This window comes from Pinus tabuliformis, chromosome 2_2, assembly GCF_031772625.1.
Source record: "Pinus tabuliformis cultivar Carrire ecotype Pingquan chromosome 2_2, CPIR1, whole genome shotgun sequence".
Taxonomy (NCBI): domain Eukaryota; kingdom Viridiplantae; phylum Streptophyta; class Pinopsida; order Pinales; family Pinaceae; genus Pinus; species Pinus tabuliformis.
The window spans coordinates 1103168932-1103177585 of NC_142300.1; positions in this window are offsets into that span (position 1 = coordinate 1103168932).

Consider the following 8654-nt stretch of genomic DNA (forward strand, 5'->3'; position numbering starts at 1 on the left):
TAAGATAAAATAATCCTTCCTATAGTATGGAGTTGTTATTATTATTAGCAATTGTAAGTAAAGATTTTTTTTAGAAATATTTTGTCAATATCCAGATTCATATACATCTTTGAACGGTCAATAAAGATTTTAGAATGCTTCTTTACTTCCTGAATCATTAAAAGTTATTGGCGCTTGGTTATTGTTTATTTTTTTTAGACTTCTTTACTTCTTGAATCATTAAAAGTTATTGGTGCTTGATTATGGTTTATATTTTCTTTTACTTCATTTTATTTTAGCGATATTTTTCATTCATACACTCTTATCAACCTTTTCAAGTCGTGAACTTCTAAAGTCAAATAGTTCAAAATCTCCAGGCTATTTATATGAAGCATGATATGTCTAAAGTCTATAGATTGTTTTCTTGTTTGTAGAATTGGCGCTACATATGATAAAGGTTCCTATTAGATATAACATGTTTTATGTAAATACACATTTACATCGTTGTAAAAAGAGTTTATTTCCTATTAGATATAACATGTTTTATATAAATACACATTTACATCGTTGTAAAAAGAGTTTAAATCGGGTAGTATATAGGATGTATTATTACATTATTAATGGATTAATTTTTGTTGATGTTATATACTGGACAGGTGAGACTATTACAAATCGATTTCAAAAAAAATTCAGAGGTCAGACTATTGTTCATTCAGAAATTAAAGATTATGTCATCTTTCACCATAGCCGGAGGACGGCTGGAGGACGGGCAGTGGAAAAGAAATGTTGGCTGCCCCCTGTGAGAGTTTGTTGAGTGGTTTTTCCACCTCCGCATCCCTGTAGTCTAAACTGGCCTGGAAAACAATAATAGAAAATTTAATTTGATTTTGAGAAAATTTAGTGGAAATTTTTGAAAATCTAAATTATAGTTGTTAAACTTGGTATTCCAGAATTTAGATAATACCAAATCTATTTCCATCATAAAAAAATTTAAACACTTTCACATTAATTTTTTTTTTGCTAAATTCCTTGAAAAAAAAATGAGCAGCAATCATAGCAAAAATTGTTTGAATATTTTGGAAATTTGATGTATATTTCGAAAATAATCCACTTTGCTTATTGCGTCCCATTGGAACTTTTTTCAGTAAGGTCCCATTGGAACTTGATATCGCATATTTCTGGGAATATGATGTGTATTTTGAAAATAATTTACTTTGTTTGTTAGAATACTTGTGGGATTCTTTGTAAATCTCTTTGCAAATTCATTTCAAACACCAAAACTCTGGAGGCCGCAGTTGGTGATGGGACTTGTTTTTTTATTGCTTGTATCTCTCTACACTACAGGTGTATGGGTGACGCCTCCAGAGATTTGAACACGGGTCAGACTCTTTGCAAATTGATTCCAAACACCAAAACTCCGGAGTTGTTGATGGGACTTGCTTTTTTATTGGTTGTACAATTTTTTTTCAAGAGTTTATATTATTTAAATATTTTATGTAGTTATTTAATTTTTTTAATTTATATATATATCTTTTTAATTTTTATTTTGGCTGAGCAAAATTTCAAATTTGTTGAGTCTATATTATTTAAATGTTTTGTATAGTTTTTTTTTTTTTTTTTAATATATATATATATTTAATTTATATTTTTGCTTGACATGAACAAAATTTCAAATTTGATTACGAAAAAACAAGGATACACAACTTTGATGACTGTTTTGTATAGTTATTTAATTTTTAAAATTTTTATTTTTTTATTTTATTTATTTTTTATTTTTTGGAAATTTGATGAAGGACAAACAAGGTTACACAGCTTTGATGACGAATAAACAAAATTATCTTGTGAAATTACACATCATACTGGGATGTAGAATGAGCCACCAATAAACAAAATTATCTTGTGAAATTACACATCATACTGGGATGTAGAATGAGCCACTCGACTCAATCAAAAATGTCTTGTGAAATTTTAAAATACACAACTTTGATGATTGTTTTGTATAGTTATTTAATTTTTTTGATATATATATATATATATTTTAATTTTTTATTTTCGAAATTTGATGACGGACAAACAAAATTACACATCGTACTAGATTGTAAACTTCTCAACTCAATTAAAAATGAAATTTTAACCCAAACTAAAACTTAATTGAAATTCTTAAACAAATTCCCCCAACAAAACGATACCTGTCATTTTTTTCAGGGCAGAAAAAGCGTAATATTATTTATATAAGAGATATAAAAGAGTCTGCATGGTACAAAATAGGCAGGATATACATATGTTGCTTCAGAAAAAGCAACAGTTCGACAAAAACTAGAAAGACGTAGACTCCGATATATCAGTAGATCATGGATCAACATATATCGGATATGTTCAAGAACAAAAAAAACTAGATCAGAGGAACCATATCATCCTTCGCCAGGATAATTGAGATAAACTTAAACTGACTGCCATACCCAGGAAAAGATCAGCGGGATGAAAGGACCTGTACATAAAACCCAAAAATCTCATAGCATATGGAGTATAAAACCTTTCGACTGTTGAAGGAACAAAAAACATAAATAATACATATGAAAATTGATGACTAATAGAAAGGAGGGAGAAAGTCCTGTATGCAGATATTTATGCCATCTGAGAAAACCTGTAAGTGCCACAACTCCGGATCATCCAAAAGGCCTTTTTTAGAAAGACAGTCGGCTTCTTGGTTTAGCTCCCTGCGAATGTGATTGATAGAAACACCATTTAAAGAGTTCCATAAAAAACGGATCCGATCCAGCCAGCCGGCGAGATGAGATTTTGAGATGGAATTTTTTCCGGCAACAAAATTAATTAGCACTTGGGAGTCACCATATATAGAGACATCATGGAGATCTAAAAAGAGACAAAAACACAAGAGACCAAAGAGGGCCATCACTTCTGCCACCATGATGGTCCATCTTTCTCCGTTCCAATGAATGGAGAAAGAACATCCTTTGTCAGACACTATATGAAAACCACAGCCGCACATGCCTTTCTGTTCGGCCCCATCAAAAAAAGCCCTTGGCAGAGAGGAAGGAATCTTTTGAGGAGGTGAAACTTGAGACACATTTGACAAAGGGGAGGGAGTAGGAATATCTTCGAAAAAAGCGCAGATATTGGAGAAAATATCCATCAGCGGAGATCTTTTATTGTTGAAAATATAGTCGTTTCGCCACCTCCAAATACACCACAGTGCAATAATAAAAATGGATCGCCAAGGAACTTTTTGCCTACTACACCAAAAGAAAGCATCCCTGATCGTCGAGGGAGGATCGAAATGAAATCCATAAAACTTTTCCCAGAGCATCCAAATCCGCCGAGCTTCCTTACAGAGTAAAAAAAGGTGAAGGTTGTCCTCCTCTGCAGAACTACATAAGGGACATATACCAGGTCCAAGCCAACCACGTTTTTTTAAATTCTCCCATGTCAGATTTTTTTTATGAAAAGTCAGCCAGGCAAAAAACACCATTTTAGACTGACAACCAGATTTCCAGAAAATGCCCGGGAAGGCATTGTTACACAGTTGCCGACCCTCAGATAACAAAAGCCGATATATATCCTTAACACAGATGGAGTCCATCCTATTAGAGATCCGCCAAGTAAGGAAGTCGTGGTCAGAGGATCTAAAAAACCCACCATTCCTGAGCTCAGATTTAATATGGTCCCATGATAAAGCAATGTCCGCCTGCATATTCAAACAAGAAGCCTCGTACCAGATGGGAAAAGGGCCATTCCATTTGTTTATGAGGCCATCCCAAAAGAAAATGCCCTTCCTGTGTCAATCTCCTCCTTTCCACACAGAAAAGAGTCTCTTCCAATCATGATCCTGTCTCCCGTTTGAAACCGCCATATCAGATTCTTCTGGATCAATGCCTCGACTTTCCTTAGACTCAACCAAATCGGAGATCCATGAGCCGGCCCAATGCTTCCTTTTCTGATCCAATATGAAAGGTCTTTTCTTCCTAGATATTTGTCCCGAATCATCGAACCCCATATGCCATGATCACATATACCCCTCCAAAAAGACTTGCAGAGCAAAGCCTTTCCAAAAGATCGCATGTCTAAGAGACCCCAGCCACCAAGACTTTTTGGAGCTGATATAAAAGAGAGCTTCGAGAGATGATACTTCCTTTTTCCATGCTGTCCTCCCCATATAAAATTGGCAGTGAGTCTGTTCATCGATTGAATGATGCTTGAGGGAAGATAAAAAAGGTGAGCCCAGTAAATAGCCAGTTGATTTAGAACCGATTGCGCCAAAACAACCCTTCCTGCCAAAGAAAGACATCTGAATTCCCACGATGAGATTTTCTTGAAATAACGATCGGGAATCCATAGCCAATCGGATCTGGAATAGCAGTGGGTTTTTAACAAGAAACCCAGATATTTGATACCCAAGCCAATAGGTTGCACTTCGTAACCAAATAGATCCGACAACCATGCCAAATCTTCTTGATCAATATCACTGTGATATATAACAGACTTCGATCCATTTACCTGTAATCCCGAGACCTTTTGTAAATTGAGCAGAATGTCGAAGTAGCACATCCATGTGATTCAACCCAACCACTCATGGAAAATAACTTGTCAATCAATTTTATGGTGTATAAGGTTACATCAGTTATGAATTTTATAATGTATAAGGTTACATCAGTTATGAATTGGAAGTGGCAGAAATTATTGCAAAACGTTAAAACAAGTTCACTTTCTTAGATTGAATTGAGACTTGCACGAATCATTGCAAGATAAAAGAAAAGGTATGCGATAGTAATTTTTTCATTCATCTATACAGATCTTTCCACAACACAACGCATCACATGATCGAATAGTATCACCGAAATGAAGGTGACACCCTTACAAGAATGGTCGGATTGGTTTTTTAATGTTTGTTTTTTATTTATAATATGGTACTGGCACTATAAAATATATAGTAAAAAGAAGTTTATGTTATTTATAATTTATTTATTTATTTTATTGTTTGATTTAGAGTTAGTATTTTTGGAGTTTAAGGAAACAAGTTAATTGTTCTTCAATGTTCATATATATTTAGAAGAAGTGAATACTCGTATTTTAAGAATTATTTGTAGATAATTTTTAATACTGTGGTTTTTATTTTATAATGATAAAAAATTGTATTTACTTATAGTTTAATTATGGCAACTATTATTTTAAATGTCAAATTTAGTCCTTTTATTTTCACTTTGCATCAAAACTAATTATAAATATTGAATTTAATATAACCTTGATGTTAAACAATTTAATTGATTTTGTAATAATATGGAGAGAATTAATATTTTGAGATAAAATTATTTTGTACATTGTTTTTTCAAATTTTAAGGTTTCTTAAAATTAATTAAAATTCATAAAGTCAAATTTTTTATCAATTAAAATAGAATTATAATTTTATGGAAAATTCCTATTTATATTTAAAGGAGTATTTGAGTTCACCACCTTTCTTATGGAAGATTCTTAGTAAAATAGACAAAATTTTGAGTTTTCCAGCAATTAACTTTTTCTATAATAATATTGGTTTTATATTTTTCAATCACATTTTAATTTCTCACTTTTGACATATGAACCTAAACAAATGAAATTTATTAATTGGATCCTTTATGTTTACTTTCTAATTATAGAATGTATTATTTAGATTCTTTATATTAAGTTAGTAGATGAACATATTTATTATAAAGGGGGAGAAAGTCAAACATGTTCAAAACAAAATATGTAATACATTAATTAGGTTTGTTTTGTTTTTGTTTTTGAAGTTTTTTTATATCAATAGTAAAGAAGTTAATAGGTAATATATTTTATTGTAGATGAGAGACCAGGGAAAATTTGAGTTGCTAGAGAGAGTAAGCTTAACATATATCACATTATGTATTAATGGAGTACATGTTGAATGACATGGAAAACATGTGGTGGTATGACATGACAAGTCATGAAGTTTATAGATGCTTGATTTGGTAGAGGGTAATTTTCAAGTTGACACATGACAAGTGGTGGTTGGATGGGTAGATGCAATGGGAAAATTTCCAAAGAATCTTGCAAGTTATATCCCTTTATAACTGTTAATTCACTGAAGTTACTTGAGATTTATACTAGGGTCAATTCATTGGTGGCCCCATTGTGATACCTACAGTGATCTTACATAGGGCCCAACTATACTAGTTGGGTTGATCTTACCCAGTCTCAACTATTCGAGCTCAGGTGATCTCTTTCAAGGTTGAGTTTGACTAGTTGGAGTAAACCTCGCCGAACCCCAACTCATGCCCAACTACATTGGGTAAATGGAGTTACTGTAAGGTACATGTAGGGAAATTCAATGAAATCCATGTTACATATATAAAGAGTATGTGGGGTACCAATGGGAGATTCCTAGCTCTAAGGTGAAGGATTAGGGATAAAAGGAAGAAATATGGAAGGAAGTTAGTGCTAGGAGGTAAGAGAAGGACATGGACCAATCTCATAATACAACATGGTAATTAAAAGGGGAAATCAAATATATGCCCAAGAAAGAATAAAAAATATAAATTCCACAAGAAAGTAGAAGATGACACAAAAGCAAAACATTCAAGCAATTGAATTGTTAATAGTTTTACAGGGGGAAGATATTAAAGATGTAGTTACAAGAATTATGGAATTGATCCGAGAAGATGCAGTGTTAATTTGTCATAGAAAATGCTTACAATTTGAAGGTAATAAAATGGTGGAAAGGAGAGAGTTCTCCAAAGGTGAAGGTTACATGTAAACACTACCATGGCTTATAATGTAGCAACTAAGTGGAGTTTGTACTAACAGACTGAGTCAAAAGTAAGGATGGGTGCTTATTAATGCAAATAATACACAAAATGAATGACAAAAGTAATGATCGAGCATTGGGGTGGTTTTATCTTTGAAGGTTTTGCACATGAAATTCTCCGAGTAATATGAATGTTGTGTTGATGACTGGTTGATCAATTGCATGGTTATCTTTGTGTAGTTTAGTTTAGTAGAATACAAATGGATTATGTTCTATGCTTTGTTATGGCAATGTGGTTGACTGACCCCTTTACACCAAGTGGTATTAGAGCTACTAATAACACTATAAAAGGAGAGATGATGAATTGAGAAGAGTATAATAAAATTGGGAAGATGAGTGATAGGCCTTTTAATCACCTTCTTCATGAGGTTCATATGGAACTTGCAAGTTAATGATGCATTGTATATGTAGGCTACTCTCTACTTCCAATGGTTTGTTTTATGGTTGTACTATCAATTATTACTTTTGTACAAGAAGTATAGACACTTCATAAGCTTGACAAGGTTTTGCAAATTCATAAGCAACTAAAGCTACTTGCATGAAAGTAAACATGCTTACCAGAAGTCAACACAATTGTAGGAAAGTAAACATAGTTGCAAGAAATTAAAGATCACATAATTTTCAAAATTGAAATAAAACACTTTTACCTAGTGGGATTAGGAAGCTTAACATTGTAACCCCCAACATAGGTAGAAATATTAATCTACTTTTGTAGGAAAAGAAATGCCGCACTTTCAAGAAATAAAAGAGACACACATGCTAGAAATAAAAGAAACACATTTACAAAAAAAGGGGATGGGTGGCTTGTGCCACTTTCAACGACTCGCAAAGAACGTTCCATAATCCTTGCCAAAATGTTTACTATTTTCTATTTGGACTAACAAATACAATCATTGTGTTTAAGCTCACTTATTCTAAAAACATAATGGAATGCAAACCCAATCTAAAATGCAAGCACGCCAAGTTATAATAAACATGAATAATCAATTGTATGAACAAATTGATAAAGAAACACATACATCTAACACACTTTAATTAAATAAAATAATTTCTATGTGAATAAATAATTGAGGAATTAAATTATACAATTAAAACGTAAGGAAGCTATCTAAAATACACATCACTTTGTTCTATGAGTGGGCCCTTCCTCAGAATAGAGTGTTGATATTACTTTATAAAAACACCTGTTTTTTTTTTTTTTTTCCTCGAAGGAGAAAACATTGTAACTTTTTATTATATAGAGAAAAAATTACATTTTGCAGATGCAACAAAGTGCATTTCATCCTGTCCATATAGTCCAAAATAACATAATACCAACATACAAAAAGAGGCAGGCTCATGTAAAACATAACCCCCAGATCAGATACAAAACATCAACACATACTAATGTTTGTCCAAAAAAGAACTCTCAAGATACACAATAGCTGCAACTATAATGTATGTAAAAAAAAGTGATTAGTATGACCATATAAAGAAAGTCCTTCCTGTATGCAAACATGCAGATCGAGTATATAACTATGTCCATAAAATTTGTTAGCATGTGTGTTATAGGCTATTTTGTCACATCCGATCAATTAACCTCCTAATGGGATTATTCACATCTATTCCCCTTTACATCATCATTACACAGAGCCCTATGCATGAATATCTTATTCCCCACAATTTCTTCCCTAAACTGCATCATCTGAGCCAGTTTTAGAACCAATGTACCTTGGCCTCTTCTTAGACAACATTCACCTACAGTTTGCTCCAATGTGGCCTACGTTGATCACGTATAGGTTGCTCCCATTTGCACCTGTGTTGGTTCTAGAAATATGGGAAAAAGAGAGAGAATCCTGAATCCTCCATTTCTAGAAGT